This window comes from Haliaeetus albicilla, chromosome 13, assembly GCF_947461875.1.
Source record: "Haliaeetus albicilla chromosome 13, bHalAlb1.1, whole genome shotgun sequence".
Taxonomy (NCBI): domain Eukaryota; kingdom Metazoa; phylum Chordata; class Aves; order Accipitriformes; family Accipitridae; genus Haliaeetus; species Haliaeetus albicilla.
The window spans coordinates 13,723,416-13,743,852 of NC_091495.1; the positions used below are offsets into that span (position 1 = coordinate 13,723,416).

Here is a 20,437-nt window from a genome sequence, read left to right on the forward strand (position 1 = left end):
TTACAGAGGCTCCCTACCACTTGCCTCAATAGTATTTACTTGAAAAAAGATGAAGTGGCATTACTTGGCAAATTTAGTTCCAGTGAAAGGCCTGGTAACCCCCACTTTACAGGCAGGGGAGAAACATACATTTACAAGCTAGAGCAAAGCAGCATCTATGTTAAACACCAGAAGGGTTGAAGTCTATCTTGACAACAGAGTAACAGCACTCAGCAGGCTTACGGCAAGATGGAAGAAGTATGACATTTCTTCTAGGGCTCCAATACTTTCATAAGCGGTCTAAAACATACACAGATGTCCTGGCTTCAACTGACATGTACGGAAAGGGAATCTTTTCAGCAGAAAGCAGGGGTGGAAAAGCTGAGGGACCTGCTACGAGAACCAAAATCCCTTCAATAAACTCAAACCACAACTGTCCTTCAAGTAGACAAATAGTAAGGCAGGACAATTACTGTCACTAGAAATAGTTTGAAAGACAGAAAAACAGTGCTCTGCATTCAAAAGAGACTGATCCTAAATGAAGGATTAGGATATAACAATGAGCAATGCAAACAAAGGCTGGAGCAACAGCGTCCTGACAGTGGAAGAGCTATTGACTTGGTGCACACAACTCAAATATTTCCAGTATTTCAGGATACAATTTTCCAAGCCTAGTTTCTCCAGCAGATACACACTTCCATGCTATTCTCTGCTGTTCATGAGTATTTTTGGCTTGTCAACATAAGTATGGATTTTAAAAGGCTGGGAATTGGACTTGCAAACAATATTTGATAAAATCCTTTTACACTACTAAGAAAATTGAGGTTTATTAGGAGAGCATTTATGCAGATTAGAAAGCAGCAGAGAGAGACAGAAAATACATGAGAACAAAAGAAACAGCTTTCAATAAGGCAACAAAAAAAACAACAACAAAAAAAGATCAAGGGAGGGATGCCCTCAGCTCTATACCGGGATAGCAATGATTCATATACTCTTGAATGAACTGGCAAGACATGAAGGCACCACCTCCTCCCCCTCCCCACCCCCCCCAAAAAAACCCCTGAATAGCTAAAATCCACAGATGACAAAATTATTTACAGTTGGTCAAAACCAGAGAAGACTGGAAAGAATTCCTGATGAACCATGCAAGCCCAGGCCAAGGGGCAAATTAAATCCTCTGCAGTTCAATAAAAAGCGAAGTGCATTTAAATGAAAAATGTGAAGCACTCAAAACTGATTGTTGGGTTTAACAGTTCTGGAGTAACTCAATATTTGAATCAAGTCTTCAGCAAATAAATGAAAAACACTGCTAGATATGCAGATACAACTTAAAAATATACTTTTTTTTTTTCCTCCATTTTAAAGACGGAAACATTCATATGATTACCTAAAGGATAAGACCTACAACACTGTTGTGCCACTGTATAAATCAGAAACGTGTTCTCCATCGGAGTGCTTGTGTTCAGCTCTTATCATCTGATCTTTTCTTGAGATAGCAGATGTAGTAAAAGGTTCAGAAAATGGGGACAAGAATAATTCCAAAGACATATTTCTGTACAGAAAGAGACAGAGAAGTTTGAAGCAACCACACTAACAGGAAATGGATAAATTAGCAAGGACATAAAAAAAAAAAAAAGAGATGTGGAAAAAAGACTAGAGTGCTTCTATACATTCTCCTCATGCAGAAGCAAGGGCGTCTTTGAAACAGCAATACCCTTAAAGCTGCTAAAAGGAAATGTGTGTTTGCTTAGTTTGTTTGGTTCTGTGGCAGTGCTCTGTTGTTTTTTTTTATTTTATTTTTATTCAGTGCTCCGTTTGCACAATATTTTGCCACAAGCTATAACGAAGACCTCTGAAAGAGTCAGAGGACAGTTTTATATAGCTCATGACAACAAGTAATTTACTTTAGGAAAGGGAAAGATCAGAAACGCCCACCTGTCCACTCTGTATTTGCAAAATCTAAGATTTTCATGGTACAGGACCAAACTAACAGAAAAGGCTCAGAATTTTCACTTTGGGACTTGAACATAACTGTCTACCTTTGGACAAAGGACATGTTAAAGTATCAGGTATGGCCCTTGCAAACAGTAGGCAAAGGACACACACACAGGTTGCAGAACTGGTCCATTAAGATACCTAACCCTCTGCAGAAGTGTGGAGTTGTATGTCCAAACAGTAAAGCAGAGGAAGCCAGGAACAAGGAAACACATACAGCTTTATTACGAGGCTTCAGCCTAAGGATGCTAGATATAAGGCAGTTGTGCCCTCTCTTCAGAAGTGGTCTTTGCAATGTTTGGGACAAGAAACTGCATTGATTTCTCATGAGAGGGCTGACACCGAAGAAGCTGCTTGGTTGCATCAGGGCAGTGCCACTGCAGTGGTCCGGCACAAACCACATCCTTCAGACACCATCCCTTTGCAGTGTTCACAGAAGTACTCATACACAAGGTATTTACAACAGGAGCAAGGTATTTTTGCCATTAGTACTACAGTGTACACTCTTCACCAACTTATTCCTTTAGTGTATGAACCCCGTGTTATGCATGACAGCATGAGAGATTTTTTGTATCTAGAAACCACCCCAGAACTAGGTTAGCCTGGCAGGCTTGCAGCACTTCATTTACATATGAGTCAATCCTTCTGCAATACAAACATTAGTGATGCATTCCCCACTGTCCTTCTATTTATACTTACTATTTAACCTGCAGGCATCCCGAGTTAATTAAACAAATCAATCCCATTGAGATAATTGTGTCTCAAGCAAATTAACACAATTAGCCTTTTAAAAAGGAAATCCAAGCACTACCCACTGTATTTCTTCATATAAATCATGTGCTTGTTCCTCCAACTCTAGGTTCATGGCTATCTAGGAATCTGCATTAAAATGACAAGTATAATGACACATGAAACTGGCTGATGTGTGACTGTTACAGCCAGCAGCTTCTCTGTTTGCATCATTCACTTCCACTGAAATCAGAGGTGCCCATCAGAAAGAAACGTCCTTAGAGGAGAAAGAAGCAAGGAAGGATCCCACTGCACTGGACACTTGACAGCTGTATCACTTTGAGGACAATCCCTGCTCCAAAACAGTACATTACACTGGCACTTACAACCACGGCAAGATAAGCAGTAAGCTAGTTAATTGGATATACCGTGGGTTAGAGGCATTCTTAATGCTTTCTTGTCCAGCTCAAGTTTACAGAAATCCCTCTGGAACAAAGCTGAAGTTCTACAAATGACATCCTCGTAGCCATCCTTTCAGAGACCTGCACCTCCATCCCTCGTGCACTGAAGCCACTGTGGTGGTTTAACAGACACCATCATCCTTGTCCACCTGCTGTGTTTTCAGGGTGTTTTCGTTCCCTGGGGCAGCCTCAGAGTAACCCAACATACCTCAGCCTCCCTGGTCACAGCCCACCCTCCCTCCAAGTTCTCAACCACCCTGTACCAGCGTGGCCAAGGCAGGGGCAGGCATCCTTTTCTACCAGTCCTGGTAACAGAAGATGCCACAACTTTTGGCTGAAAGCTAGAGACATCTCCAGCTACTACAGGTACATTGAGCAGAGCTACTCTGTCAGAGCCTCTAAGGAAAAGCGGTGAGAAGCGCCGAGCACACTGCACCCAAAACCAGAAAACTTAGTAAGAGGCCAGTGTGCAAAACCATGACCTCGTCAGCTGAAGCATCAAGCCCACTCTTTCAAGAGACAGTAAAACATCTATGCAGTACACTTGCGATGCTGCAGACTAAGACCTCACAGTCGCCGGCGACGGTTACTGCGTTATTTCACATGAGCCTGTGAGCAGCAAAGGTTGCTTGAGTGCAGGAGACTCCATTTCACAGCTCGTGAGAAACTGCTGAGCAGAGGCAGGAAAGTGTGCGTGTGTGTATGTGCGTGCGGGAGAGACAGAGAAAAAGCTGTTAACGAACCTAACCAGTAATAACTGTCTTCTCATTTCTCTCGGCAGATGATTCAAGGAGGGGTGAGCCGCTCCTCCTGGTGCCTCCCGCCGGCTGCTAGGCAACTGCAGCAGCAGCGCAGGGGCAGGAGGGCATCCAGCATTAACTTCTTTCTCTTTTTGAGGGAATTAAAAAGGCTTACTAGTACATTAGCTGCAAAACTGGTAACTGGTACTAAGTTCCCAAGAATAATTACAGGGAGAGAAAAGGGGAAGAGAAGTGATGGGGGGAGAGGAGAGGACAGCAGGGGACCAGGCTGGCGCACTGCTGCCTGGGCGCCATGGACCGACGAGGGAGGGCATGCAGAAAGTAATTTAATGGAAGACTCCCCATCCTCTTTGCAAAAGGAAAATACAGCATTTCTTTGGTTTTTTTAACATACCAAAACTAAAGCATTTTTCCCTCTCGGCACAGTGCTCACCCATGTGGCACTGTAACCAATGTATCACATCGACTCAGGAAACGTGGCTAAGATGGTAACGGTGCTGCTGCCTCCGCAGTCGCTCCAAACATGCCTCCGGACCATGCTGCCCAGCAACCAGGTCAGCCAGCCTCCCACCTTGCCCAGGGCTCCACTGCCAATTTGCCCCGCAGAGCTCCCAGCCTTGACCCCAGCCAGCTGCCCCCCTCACGGAGCTAGCAGTATCCAGCCATGGACCATACGGAAAAACAGGTTACTGAAACGGGCTGGGTGACAAACTAGCCTTCTCCTCATGGAAAATTATTTTTCCAACTTGGATCTTTTCAGTGCTTGGTTCACCGGACAGCCATGCAAGTGGGTCAGTCAGCACAAGCAAGGCTGACCCCTTCAGCCACCCCCTGGTGGGCCATGAATCTGCAGTCCCCCAAGGTGGCAGCTTCTCCTGTGCCACCAAAATGCTCCCCGTGCTCACACAGGAGATCGCAGGCATGTGGCAAGAAGTAACTAGGTGGGATGCTTCAAAGGTGGTATTAACATTTTGCAGAGGGTACACAGTTTACACTCAGTGTTGCCACTGACTATCCTAAAGAGCTGGAGAAGCTTCCCTAGTGTCCTGTTACAGAACACACTAAAGGAGTGTCCTACACAAAAACAAGCCTTCAAGTGAGTCCTACTCAAACTGCGCAGACAAGCAAGGGAAGAGGTTAGCCCCAAAGTCACGTACTGGGCCAAACACGCAATCATCCCCCATTTCTTGTATGACCATTGTGAATTGCACACTGCACTTAGCATTTTCATTACCTCCACAAACCAGTGACATAATCAGGAACTAGTTCTTATTTTAAAAAAAAAAAAAAAAAAGTACTGTCTTAAAAAAATATGTACTCTTCAGGAAAGATAGAAGAAGCAAACTTAACTTATATGGCACATAAGTCTTCCACTAACCTGATTTTACACAGCACAAATAGCAGAATGCTCAGATACAAAGATACCTACTCACTATAAAATGAACTTAACATGGTATCATCTCAAAATAAACAGCAAAAACTTTTACATATGTATCTATGTATCATTTATGAGTCAGTCAAAATGGATAACAGATATAGTAGGAATACAAAAGTACTTTATTACAGGGCAGCCTGGGAAAAGGGATAGATATCTTGGAGTGTATTTAGTAAACTAGTTCTGTGACACAGGATCCACAGATGCAGATGTCCTGTCAAAGAATTCATTATTTACAAATATACTACAGAACACTCCATTTGCAATAAAGTACCATAAATAATTCACACTCAATACATGTCAGAAGTGAAGGCAGTGACATTTTCTCTGCCATCCTCATGAAGTCCCCCATACTCAGTGAAACAGAGCTCTGCTATAACATCGTAAACGCAACAAGTACACTGAATTTTCATTAAAACACAACACTTCATTCTCCACAAAAAGCCTCCCCACCAACACAATTTAGATAGAGACTTCTACACAAGCATTGCCACTGTGGGGACAAGAAATGCAATTCATTTGTTTTTAAAGACATTAAATTTCACATATGAATTTTCTTTTTCCCCCGTGAATAATATCGAATTGCCAACTTAGGTCCACTGCCCAGGTGCAGCAGTGTTGCACAGCTCTATCTTGTGTCCTCTGCTCCAACCCAAAGCAGCAAATCCAGAGGCAGGCAAGAAACTCAACTAGTGTGCTCTCCATCTCTCTGTGGAGACATTGGGCAACGCTTATTGCAAAAAGTGTGCCAGAAGTTTGACACAGTGATGAAAACATGCCTTTATTTAAAATTAGATTAAGACAAACTTTATTTTATATGGGTAAACAAACAGTCACCAGAAAAAAAAGTCCAGTTGCTACTGATACGGAATGACTCTGGAGAACCTACCTAACAGTGGAGGGTCCCTAGCACATGAGCTTTTAGTTTTCCATGACCTGTGCAAATTCACCTATTTCCCAAAAGATCAAGTAGAAATTGCATAAACCCCTTGATCATAAGTTCATTTTCCTCTCTATTCTACTTGTCCTGTTCTTTACTCCAGCAGGATACCTGCATGGATGTAAAACTTTGTTTGGCTGACTCCTTTCATCTTCCTAAAAAAAACCCAAACAAAAACCCCCAACCCCCAAATACTGAAAAAAAAAGCCAGAGACCCTCAGAACTCTCCCTGCTCTAAGTACAGATGCCCTCTCCACATGGATGGGTACAAAGGACTTAAATTCTGTTTTCTCCCTTTTGAGTCATGAATCAAAAACCAGCAGATTTGCCAAAGAGAGAAAAGAAACAACAAAACAGAAAACCTCACCAGCCTACTAGAGATGGTACTGGGAATAAATATGAGCACAAACACCAGACTTGGCTGGTACATCATTTCACAGCATCAGGTGGTCTCTAACCACCTCCCACAGACCTGGAAAGCTGAACAGACCATTGCGATCACCTGTCTGACCTTCCACCCAAGGGGTGCCACAGACCTATATGCAGATACACTACTTGTTAAAGTGCAGAACATATACACATTAGCAATAATCTCCCTTGCTAAAAAGGGAGTTCTAACTCACAAGCAAGTGATCAAGAATCCATCACATCCAAAGGGAGTTGTTTCGGTGAGTAATTTATCCTATTTAATAATTTGTGTGTTACAACTAGCCCAGATTCATCCGGTTTCAACTTTCAGCTATTCGATCTCATTACACCTCCTCCTACTAAACTGAAAAGCTTTGTACTTTCTTTCCTCAACAGATATTTGCAAAATACAGCTCAGCCACTTCACTTAAAGTAAGCATGCTAGGCTTTTTATTAAAAAAAAAAAAAAAGCCTAACAGTAAACCAGATTTTCCAACTGTAATTGATCTCTCAGCTCCCTAAAGCCTTTTTTTTTTTTTTTTCCCTTTTTAAAGCATTTTTTAATAAAGCAGGCATGTAAGAACTGGACTTCATATTCCAGTAATGATCCTGTGCCATCATACACTGGTAAAATACTATCAACTCCTACAAGACATGTTTGACTTTTGCATCCAAAGACCATATCCATTCTTTTAGTAGCGCTGCAAGGATTCTGTATTTTGTTAGCTTTTTGCCATCACCCCACCTCCCTTCCAATGTAAACTGCTCTCCAGAATGTAGCAAGCCCTTCCCTCTGCATAATGTACAGAGGTGGACTAGTCTGTGCTAAAACTCATACTACTCAAATAAGTCCATACCAAAAGGATATTAATCTCATGTGACAAAGGACATGTCATTATTTGTCATACCCCTGATTTTTTGGTGGCATTTTCAAATTTAAGAAAAAATAACTTTGTTCAGAATAATTTTCAGTGATCTTGAAATAAAATTATCTCATTTCTACCAACTAAAGGCTTCTATTTACTTCTCCCTTCCCTTTCCACATAATCCCATTGCCTCATCACCCATTTATACTCACTGCCATTATTTCTCTATTGCTTCATACATGTAGACATACATAAATGTGAGAGAAGTCCCGGTATAAAATGTGTTCCTCTCTGCAGAAAAATGCTGGAGAGAACTGCGTATATATTTAATGTCCTCACAAGCAACAGTATGGCATACTGTTGTATACTGGTCCATTCTGAGCACTGAATACAGTATTCTTAAACGTAACCGTCACTTTCCCCTCACAGAAAAGCTTCATGAGTTAAAACATATCCCAGTTAAGTGAATGCAGGATTGCGGTTTGTTATTTTGTTTTGGGTTGTTTTTTTTAAATGTAGTATCTAATAAAGCATCAGCAACATTAACATTATGGTTATTAGTTTACTTAATATGATGATGTTCCATTAGACAAAAAGATAATACAATTGCAGGCTGGAAATTAACTATGGAAACATGTTGATATGGTTATATGGAGTCATGAAACTTTTACAAATGCAGGAGCGCTGTATCTACAATACAGTTTAAACAAGTTAACTTATTTCAACTGTATATACATAATAAACTTTTGGTCTATGCTGTCATATCAGATACTCATTCTTCCAATACAAAAGTCTTTTTGTTTTGTTTTTTTATATACAATAAAACATTTAGTGATTATTAAAAAAAACCTATGGCTGAAGTTGAGTCAGAACAACTTGTCAGAACACAGTGCTTCTTGTGCTTTCAGCTCAAAAAAGAGAATTCATATCATTAAATAGCAGTAATATTTATAGACAAAAGTACCAATTTAGTTGTACTACTTCTGCTTTTCTAGAGTAAGAGAACTTTATCTTTTAGACAAATGACACTGGCATTTCAATGGTGTACTGGAAAAGTAGCATGCATAAAGAGGAGCAGGGCCAGAAGAATCCAAACTGATTGTCACAATGGAGCTGGATGTCAGTTGGTCACAGTCTGTATGAGACACCTCGAAAAGCAGGGGTCTAGACACCAGACCCATGTACCAAATGCTGCTTTGGCCACATGGATTTATTTAGGGGACAGAAACACCATAATGTAGACCTAAAGGTGTTCTTTTCCTAGGCTAAAGTTTAACAGAACTTTAATTTTTTAACAAAGGTCAAAGAGGCTTCAACACATCTCCTCAAGTTAGCGTTGCTTAAGGAAAACCAGTGCAGCCATTTGTTGAACCCTAGTTCAACAGCAGAATTAATTACCAGAATTAATTACTAGCCACAAAGCCTTCCCTAGGATATTTAACTGATTAGCTAAGAACATATGTACCAGAGCTCACGTAAAAATAAAATGCTTCATTGGTCAGAACTAACAAAGGACAGCCAACTTGCCATCAGAACGCCCTGATCATCACATAGTTGCTCCTAAACAGCTAAGTTGAGGACTCACTTCTCTGAATAAGAGGGTTTTGGGTTTTTTTGTGTTTTGACCTCCATCACAAAGTTAGAATAGCAGTTTCCTCATTTCTGAGCATGCTGGTATCCCAAGCAAGGGAGAAGCAGGCCTTTCACTTCTCACCTGCTCACAGGAAGTTTACACCTCACGCTGTTACCAAGTAAAATAACTGAAATAAAGCAAGAAGCTCCAGCCATCCAAGATGGCATGAATCTTTCCCATTCTCTGTCAGCTGGCTTCAAGTGAACCAAGAGATTTTTGTAAGCCCATATCAAGCATCTGCCAGAAACGGACCCTGGGCAAGGCAGACAGAGACACTCCAAAGCTGGGGACAGCTCAGACAGGACAGGAAAGATATCCCATCCCCCCACAAAGAGGGCCTGCATCTCAGTGACATTGAGCAGAGCAGATAAAGGCATCACTTGAAAGGACAACCCTACTGTGGACATGCATCTTGAAGTGCTGCTAATTGTTATTCTGCTGCTGGGTTGCATATTGGCCTTTTTTTCAGCTTTTGAAGTATGATCCAAACGGCAAAGTAGGCTGAGAGACCATTTCTTGTAACTTCAGATTTCTAATATAGGTTCCAGCCAGTCACTTAGCTCTGCGCTTGTCTTTTGTGGTTGCATGTATTTCCTATTTAAGAAAAGGACTATAGCAGTTCCTGGTTTGTCACATTTTCTTCAAATAAAGCATTTGAGCAGCAGCTTCCTCTGCTGTGCATTACTCTGCATTGGTGAACACTCTGTTCCCTCTCACCCTGCTCAGAAACACTCACCTACCTACAAACAGGCACAAGGGAACAAGATGAAGGATTTCAAAACCACACCCATGATGACAGTCCATGGTATTTTTCCTCCATACCTAGATTTCAATCCTCCCTCCTCCATCTGCACCATCCAGCTCTTTCAAAATAACGAGCAAACGTTTCTCCAGCTTCACAAATCTGGCACACTTCATTTTCCTTGTCATTTAAGAGATACACACAAACTATTTGGTATTAATAGTAAGAACACTGTGCACTTTGTAAAGCTTTATTCAAAGCATCCTGTGATCTTCCACTGAAAGCATTAATTTGGCACCTTCACAGTACTTCTGAGGCACATATTATAATTCATCTCATGCAGGTGGAAACTCAGAGGCACACTCGGTCTGAAGTGATTTGCTGTTGGGCTAACCACCAGAATAACTCGTGTCCCACCTCCCCAAATTAATTCTGTACTTCAGCACTTCTGGCCAGTGCTTGCTCCAGTGGTTCCTGCCCCACACCTAACTTCAGAAGAAGTTGTCCCTTCCCTCCTCTATTACCACACCTATGTAAGTCTCTGACAGAACTTCTCAGACATCTTTTTTTCCCCAAGGATTTCCTGAGATTAAGTAATTAAATCATTAAGGAAGAAGTTCATCACCTGCTAAGGAAACTACTTATACAAACAACATGCTCACCAACAGCAACCTGTATGGCTGTGTCTCTACATCCCAGATACCAGTCACACTGGCTGAACATGGAAAGCTGACGTTAACCCCTTCCAAATGAAAAGAATACTCTGAGGGTCTGGTCTTTAAAAATAATTTCCCCGGATAAGCGAGAGTCTGCTAGTAAAATATCACGTAAGTCTCAATTTGTTTTAAATGGGAGAAAAAGAACATAGAAGGTCAGTCTCTCTATCTCCTTCAACTATTCATCAGATGCACTTTTATGTAATTGTATAACAGTATTTCTTTGATAAGAAGTAAATATAAACATATACAAAAGGGGACAAGCAACCAGAAAAGGATTAACACTTCAATATTACGGCAACATCTGAAAACATAAGGAAATAATTTCAAATTTAATCAGTAGTGAAAACTAAAATCATGTATGAAAAGGCAGCAGGCTAAGCAAATGTGAACTTGTCTTGCATGACAGACAGCACAGGAGTTCCTAACTGTATATGACTCACTAGTGCTTAAACAGCATTACTTGTTTTGATTCTTGCACCAGGATCCACCAACATGACATCTGCACACACAGCCCTCTTTCTTGTTTTAATAAAAGTACTTTAATAATGTGAGAGAACACCTTGTCATTAACCACTGTCAGCTATGGGTTTGGTGAACAGTGGCCATTGCTACTTTTACTCAAACCTCATGCAACAACAGGTCTTGCCAAAAACCAATGACAGAACTTCAGGTTATCCTACAGATGACCCTTAAGTACCTGCTGAAATCTAAATTAAACAATAGTTTTCACTTCCTTTTGTGTCTCAAGTAGTCAGAGCCACAAAGCATCTCAAGACTCCACTCTTCACAAGGGTATTCAGAGCATGCCATCTCATCCTTTTCGTCCCTGCGCAACATGTCTGAAAACTGGAGAAACAAGAACACTCTCTCATCTGGCTCCAACCCTCAAACCAGAACTGAGGAGCAACAGCTGGTCTCTCTGAATAAGTGACACATGGAGCATGCATTTATCAATTGCTGGAGACATAATGCAGACACTACTCGATGGCTCTCCAACAACCTCTCTTGGTAGAAATGGGAAGCTTTCTAGACAGCATGGTCCATCCAGAATATCATCAAAGGAAAAAGTTACACAGCAAGCTGCACAGGTACATCCCAAGCACATTTTTCATGTTTTTCAATCAGTAAAAGCTTGTTGGATATCCTTCTAGCCTTGTGTCAAATAGTTCAACTGAGTTTTGTTAGTGGGATTGATGGTATAACTAGTTCAACTTCAGAGAACACTTCTAGTGAAGACTTCATCATCACCCCCTCTTAAGGCTACAAAAGGGTGTAGTATTTTAAGCTGCAAGCCAACAGAAGAAAGGAGAGAGGAAAAGGACAGGAGAATTTGTTCTTCCAAGTTGTCTATTCAAGAAACCCAGTAGAAGTTTAAGTGGGACATAGTCAAGTCTGCTCATTTGCCTGTCTGGTTTTAATAGCACAGACTAGGATAAGGGCCAGAGCGTACACTTTTCCTTTGCATAAGAAAAAGCATGCAATCATTAGTATAACATTCAAGTTTTCAAACCAACAATGCACAGAATCAAAGCGACACCACTAGTATTTATTAGAGGTAAAATTCATCTGAGCCTATGACAGACAGACCAAATGTAGAGTATTCCCTGACCATCAGAAGATGGCTTTGGTGGGAGGGTACCGCTACTCCAGTCCCCACAGGCTTCCTACGCTAAGCAAATTACTCAAGTCACTTCAAGAAATGGGCAGAGTGAGATGCATAAAATCAGGCTGTGCACAACATCCCTACAGAAGTAAAGGTCTTGACCTTTTTAATCTCCAGGAGGTGTGTTCAAATACTATGCTCACAGGCAACTATTAGAATAAATCATGAAAGCAATATACTGTTAAGGCTCAGCATCTGAAAGCGAAAGGCTAATGAAGTCCTAAAGCAACAAGCTTTTTTTCCTCCTGATAAAATGGAGGAGGAAAAACAGACCCAACCCTGTTGGCACACTTTGTAGACAAATTCCTTTTGACAATTTATGAACTTTTTTGTTCCTCCTGTTTAACAAAATTCCTTCAACAGTATAGAAGTTAGCAACATAGCTATCTCAGAAGAGGTTAAGTTGCTCTATTCCTTATTGGTAAGCAGTGCACAGACAAAAAAAACCACCCGCAGGAAATTGAGAGCTATTCATTTAGTTTTAGCCAAGTCTTTGCAAGACTGTACCTTTTGACTATTAGTTGATGGTAAATGTGCAACTGTCTGGTACTTAATCTCATATAAGAACTAGACCAAAAAAAGTATCAACGTTAAATTTTACCTTCAAAAAAGAACACAAGTGGTATGAGTACAATTCTCTAGAAAAATGCTAGTTAGCAAAACCAAAACAACTACTCCCCCACATACATGCAATATTTAAAAGAAAGAATTCAAAGCTGCAATTATGTTCACACAAACCCAAACTGCAAAGTACAAGAAGTTCAATTCAGGGATTCAAAATCCTTTAAGTGTCATCTCTAATGACACCATGTACCCAACTTCCTCTCATATTTTTTCTTTGGTATTTTGGGGGCCTGATGAGATGCTGTCCATTGCCATTACCAGGGATCTGAAAGAAAATACGACATCACTTCTTGTCATCTGCACAGAACATGAAACCTGGAGCAACAGTAAGCAAAACTCAAATCAGGTTACTTTCTGGTAAAGTATATGTTTTGCTAGGTATAGTTTATCTGAACAACAGCTGGTTTTAATAGAGCAATAACACAAAAGTTACAAACTCCTAGGACTACAAAAAGAACCACAACAGTTACCCTTGGGGAATTGCATTGGAAAGGCAACAATCCTGTAAAAAAGACGGGGGGTCACTGCAGACACAATCTAGATGCTAAACTTCCTGCACAAATCTGCAGCTAAGCAAGGAAACATAGCCTCTGGATGGATAAGAACATTATTTTGAATAAGGCAAGGCAGGGAGGGAGAGTATTATCTAAAGAACAGTAACAGCAAGAGCAACATGCATTTCTGGTCTATTCACTTCAGAAAAGAAAATACCACAAGAACAGCTAATGATTCAGAAAATACATCTTGTATCGAGAGTTTAAAAAGTCTGCATATTTGGCTTATCAAAGAGGATAATGGTTATCAGTGACTTACAAAATGGCTAAATGTCTCTACCAAAATTTAGTCAGAAGTTAAGAATACATTAGCCAAAACTAGGCCCCAAAAAGATGCTCCTGGGCAGAGGAAAAAGGTTTGAAGAGTTCAGAATTAATCTCCTCTGCCTGACTGTACATAATTACAGTTGACTGATGACATGTAGTATGCTCAGAAGCTCATCAACAGCAAGCTTTCAAAATGCAGTAACCAGAAGAACCACTTTCTATCTTATCCAGCTGACTAAAACCCTGTACAATTTCTCTGGCATTTACATCCCCATTTTGCAGCAACGCTATCCATTCAGAAATACAGACCTCTGCATTTAGGTAACTCCAACCACTATGGCTCTTGGAGCATATCTCTTCAGAAGCACCAGCTGCTCCCTGAATATTAAAATCAAAGTTCATTTGCCTTCAAAGTGCTCCACAGCCTTAGTTCAGGGTATTCAAGGCTTTTCCCAGAGCTCCAGGACAGACTGTGATCCACTGTTCTGCTGCTTAGCTACTGTTAATTGGTATTGGAGACTCAAATTTCTGTGTGTCTAAATGAGGAACATGAAGAGATTTCCAAGTAGAATCACTCATGGCAGATCTGAGCACCAAAGCTTATGATACCCAGATCTTTCTCTCAACACTTTTTAACTCATAGCAACTTATATTAAACAAACACACCTGGAAAATGCGTTATATTACATCCCTCCATGGATAAAGAAAAACAAAAAAAAGTTTGCCATACTACTACTACTACAATCATGAACAAAACATCTAAGAATCTCTATAGCACAAAATAGAATTGCCTAAAATTCTTCCAGAGGCAAATTATTGTAATTTACAACTGGGACGTCTCCTGTCATTTATAGTCAGGAGTGGGTATCTCCGTAGAGTAACAACAGAAGTTGGGAGTTCATGATCTGCACTAGTAAGACAGGAAGAACAGACACCAGAAGCTCACTGTAGGGACAGAAGTCTATGAATGTATTTCACAGAATATGTTTTCTAAAACTAAAGCCCATTCCTCAGAGTTTATGAAGTCCACAAGTCATGAGTAGCCCCTGTAATTTCAAGGCACACTGGCTGAGCATCAAGAGGGCAACCAGAGAGTAGACAAGAGTCACAGTTGGCTTTGCTTCTTGGGCTGCAGACTGGCACCCACCCAGCAAGAACACCGATGGCTGCCTGCCCCACACAACCCCACCACCCAAGTGGGTGGACTAGGGAAAGCCCTCAGCTTCTTAACACATCAGCTCTTTCAACAGGAGCAGGAAGTTACCACCTGCAGCTGGGGTGTCAATCATGAACCAAGACAGCACATTTTTTGTGGGAGACTAGCAGCAAACAAGCTTCATGCTGTTCTCAGAGCTCTGTCTGGGTACCTTAACTAATATTTTCCTTTAATTTAACATCTAGGGGCTTTTAAGTTTAATCTCATATGTTAATTCTGCAACTTTTCACTCACTGGGCTCTGGCCAACATTATTTTTAGGTTTAAAAAAAACAAAAAACCCCCCCAAAAACCCCAAACCAAAATAAAAAAACCAAAAAACAAACAAAAAACAAACAAAAACCCCCAAAAAACAAAAAAAACCAAAAAACCAAAAAACAAACAAAAAACACCAAACAAAAACCAAAAAAACCCCCCAAAACCGACAAAAAACCCAACCCCCCCCAAAAAACAAAAAACAAACAAAAAACAAAAAAAAACCAAAAACCAAACAAAAAAACCCAAAACACAACCACCACCACCCCCCCCCCCCAAAAAAAAAACAACCAAAAACCAAACAAAAAACCCAGCAAGTTACTGGCATGTTTTAGGTTGGCAACCAAGCCAGAGCCTGGAAACTACGCAGCCTCCATGCAGAATGGGTTTCAGAGAAAAAAGCAGGACATTTCTCTATCTCATTGCACCAGCAGCAAACCTTTAGCCTCACTGCTAGGATTTCACCTACAGCCTCAACTAAAATTTCCCTTTTAACTGTATTTGGTACCCTGCCTTTAATTCATTTAGGAAAGGTTTGATATGAAGAGTGGACAGTCAAGAAGGGAGTTGTGGAGAGGAAGGAAAAGGGGAGGAGAGGGGGCCAAGATTCAAATGGTCGGTAGTGGTGGTTAGCACTTTGGTACCAAGAGTCAATCTGATCTGTTTCATAAGTTAACAGGAAAAAAACCCCAAACAGTCCCCACAACCTGTTGTGTTCTTGTAGCCAGGGTTTCTTAACAAAAGCCAAGAGGCCTCTCCATACCAATGGTAACAATACATGGCAGGACCTTGACATCTGAAGCACAATAATTAATCATTTCAACAGTAAGTTACAAAGGAGTATCATCCCCTTTTTACTGACAAGGGAGCTGACTCAAAGACGACCAAGGGAGTTGCCCAAAACCACAACACCAGTCATTAGCAGAGCTGCAGTTAGAAGTTCCTGACTGCCAGTGATATTTTCAAGCACTGAAATTGGTGGCCACCCCGCAGCCACAGAACTGGTACCCTGCGCACTCGCCATGTAGAGGGTCACCTGCTCCCCACATGATGCCTCCAAGCTCCAGTCACGCCACCAACATCAGAGAAGAAAGAAAGAAAGAAGGGTGCGTCCAGCCAGGGTGGTGGGCTCAGTGATGAGCAGCAGCAGTGATGCCCATGTCACCCTGCAGACCTGCTCTGGCAGGTGCCTACCCCAAAGGGCCAGCTGCAACCCCCAGGGTCTGCCCTATAGGCTCCCCCTGTGCCTGCATGCCTGTTGGAGCCCAGGGAACTTGGGTCAGAAGAATAACCCTAAGGAGAAGTCAGAGCTAGTAGTTTCACCAGGTTTAGGACCTTGCATTGGCTCACTGAGTGGGGTGGGGTGAAAGACAGGCAACATGCATCCCAGAGACTGCAACACTAAACTACACCCAACTTTGTTTGCGCTTTACATACTCCAAGGCGAACTTCAGATCAGTTCGACCCTCAAGCAAAAGCTGAAATGGCTCTTTCCATCTTAGCCCTATAGCTTTAATGTGCATTTTACAGTACTGATTTCAGTTTCTCTCAAAAACTACTTACTTCTTACAGAACCAGCTCACAACAAGGATATTTCACAGCGAAAGGTGGCCTTTTTTGTAAGGGTAGTTTGAAAGTATTAAATAGGTTAATTTTCCATCTCAATTTTTATAGAAGCAGCACAATTCTTATAACAAGCAGCTTGGGAAACCCAGTGTGACAGAGACGGGGAGGGGGAAGTGTGTTGCCACTTTTACATTAAAAGCAGAACCACAGAAATTTGCTTTTCGTAACATGATTAGTCTTAATTTATATATAAACTTACATCTAGGCCTCTGTTATATAGCTGAATGTATTCCCCTGCTTTCTATATTCTGCCTGGTACCTGCCTATACCGAGTTCTCCAGACATTCCTTCCAACTCACTTGATCCTTTGAAGCTGACAGTTATCTACACATTCAGGCACTGAAGTAATTTATTCTTTTAGAAGTGTTAAGCATTTACAACTTGCAACATCAGATCGTGCAAATATTCAAATTTTCTGGAAGAAAAAGAAAAGGAAAAAACATTTACCTTGATGTCTACATTTACGTAGATATTTTCTCCACCCACCCACTCCCAACTTTGTTATCTAGAGGCTTTTCCTTATGCATGAGATATTTCCCATTTTTCTCCCTGTGCTTTCCAGGTACTTTCCACATATTGTGACAAACCAGCTAAATAACACAAGAAAAGGAACTCAAATTACCTGTTACTGTTTAATTGAAATTAGCTTTCTTATTTTGAAAGTTTGCCTAAGATGGCTTCTGTGGAGACAAAAATATTCATAGGCAATGTCAAAGGAAGTTATTAAAACTAGCAGTGATGCAAGAGTTTTGCACTGATGTGCACTAACACAGGAAGAAACCACAAGGTACCAGTTTAGACAGAAATAATTCCTGGACTTTGCCTCTATTTGATCTCATCCAAATCAAGCGCTACTCCCTGTAAAAAATAACAACAAAAACACACCGAAAACGCAAAAAACCACAAATACTTCAATGAGTTGCTGTAGTTCTGCATGTGTTAAACCAGGGTTTTCACTGCCAAGACTCATTAAAAAAGAACAACCAGAATACGTTTGCAAAACAGATTGCTCTTATAAAGTGCGTTAACAGCTATTAATAATATACATCAACCTACTCCTTTTCATATAATCAATATTAATTAGCAACCTAACTTGCAACTGTTAAGGCAAGCAACCTTGGAGCTGTAATTTGTCAGGTCTAAGCTAACGGTGGGTGAAAATAGGCCTGATAACAGTTACTTCCTTGTCATTTCCTTCCAAAAATGACACAATGCCATTTCAGCAATCAAAGTAATTTTTATCTCATAAACATACCTCTGAAAATAGATTAGGCCTTATAGAACGATTTTATATTTATGATTGAGCTATTGGGCAGACATCATATGAAACCTGACTTGGAGTTCACAAGGGGCCCAGGCTCCTTGGAAGGAAGTAAGATAAAGGCACAGGGAAATATGGGGAAAGAAAAAGAAAATATTGGGGGAGAGGTCTGGCAACATCACTGCAAGCTTGAAGTCTTATAATTTCATCATTAGGCTTCAGGCATATTAAAAAAAGCTATTAATTTTTTTTATTTGACCCCACAAGATTAGTCCCTGCACAGACTGGACCATCTCTCATTGCTTTAAATGGGACTAAAAGATAGCAACCTCTTTAATTGCAACGGCAGCAAGAAACATGTGAGTGCTTCAGAAGTACTCCCCCAGAAGAAGATAACAGCAGGGAACGAACAGGGTCAGGAAATATCCATGAAAACTGTAAGCAACCAAGGGAAAACAAGGACAGGAGGCACAGACAGGACCGGAGGGCATGTTTGGGGCAGGATCCAGATGCCTGTCTGGAAGGGAGGGAAACCCAAATGTAAATGGGGAGAGGGAATGCAGAAACAGAACAGAAGGTTAAAAAAATAAAATAAATAAAATAACACTGATGCCACAGTAGTAAAGGATAGTTGGAAGAATGAGGGTCACCTGACAGCTGTGGCCTTGAGAAGGAACATGACCAGGACAGCCACTTCTTGCAATACAGGAGAACCTGGAGTGGGACAGTGGCATTTCTCCAGCTCAGGCTGCTGGGGAAGGGATAAACGAAGCCCTCTCAGAGAAAAGGGGAACAAGATACACACATTCATAGCTCAGGATTAATTTCAAACCTGAGAAAGTATCACACAAAACGAGGCCAGAATATTTTCTTCTAGAGGTGAAAGACAAGAGCCAGTGGCAAGTGCTACTTCTTCCTCCCCAGAATCTCATTTTAAAGCCAGTCCTGCAATTGCTAGGGATCTGGCTCACAATTTGTACATGCTGGGGGCTGGTAATAAAGCTGTGGTGAGAGAAGGTGTCATGGCCTCAAGCTGCAGACCTTGCTAGAACCAGAGCCTCCCTGGTGGTTGTTTTATGAGTAAAGGGGAGAACGAGCTTGCCCTGGAAGAGACGGTACAACAGCAGCCAGCTGCTGTGCCACAAGAGCTGCCCACGTTATAGCACACAGATTTACCAATATCCACTTTGCAGAACAGTACTTAATATTAAACAATATATGGATACTATATATGCCTAATGCATGAGGAGTAACATCTCAGGAAAACACTAGCAGCTGAGTGAGCATGACTAAAGTGCTGTCCCATGTGCACGCCAAACAAGTCCCCAGCATTCCACTGACACTGGACAAATACACTTCATCAACTGAATCTGCTAGAACAAACCAGCCTGAACACAAGCATTTCTACCTATCCCATCCTGGCCATGCCGCTTCTCGATGAGAGCGTACACATACCATTGGTGACGCCACAGTGGGCACCGCACAGCCTCCAGCCGCAGCAATGCCAGAGGCAGGCATGCAATGGCAGCTGAACCGCCTGCGTGCAGAGGGGTGCTGGCGCAGGTCTGGCTGAACATGCTCTAAGAAGTCCTGAAAGCAATTTTAATTGCCCATTCTTGGAGCATAGGTAGACCAGTTCAAACACGTGCAAGTGAAGAAGCTCGTTTACATAACAAACAAGGCATGCATGCAAGGTGCTTTGTGTAATAGCACTGCAGACTGCAAGACCTCTCACCTGAAGAGCTGTATTTTACCAACTGTACACATACAAGACCACCTTCAGGTAGAGAGTAAGCCATTAAATAAAATATCAATAACACAATTCAACAATGGCATGAAAGAGGGTAGTTTGAATGGACAAAGCGCCTAACACTTGCAAAAAAACCTAAGCAGCAAGTAAGTCCGATTCTTGCATACTCCACACAGTGCCAAGAGCCGTTCAAAGTTTTCAGTTCTTGCTTGGGCAGCCATCCTCCAAAGGTTAACTCTACTTGGCAAACAAAACTTAAACGGGGAAAAAAAACAAAAACAAAACAAAAAAACCACCACCAAACCCTCAAGAGTGTCTACAAGGGCTAAATCTCTGAATCCAAGGAAGAAGTAATTTAGTCCTGGTCCTCATACAATGACATCATGCATCTATCTGTTTCCACTGCATTTTCCAACCAACATCCAAAAAGAACAACAGGGATTTTTGAGGCCTGTAAATAGCACAGAGCTCAGGAAGACAGAGGAGACAAAATGAAACATGTAAGTGATAGAGCTGGATAGTCACAGGGTAGATTGTAGGTTGAAAGACAGTGA

General features: G+C 41.4%; 1 protein-coding gene across 6 annotated transcripts in view; it reads right to left on the reverse strand.

Annotated features, from left to right (window-relative positions):
* The window catches only part of TRERF1 (transcriptional regulating factor 1), a 105,163-nt gene that overhangs the window by 53,853 nt on the left and 30,873 nt on the right, over positions 1–20,437 (reverse strand). The gene's annotated exons all lie outside the window — the stretch shown is intronic.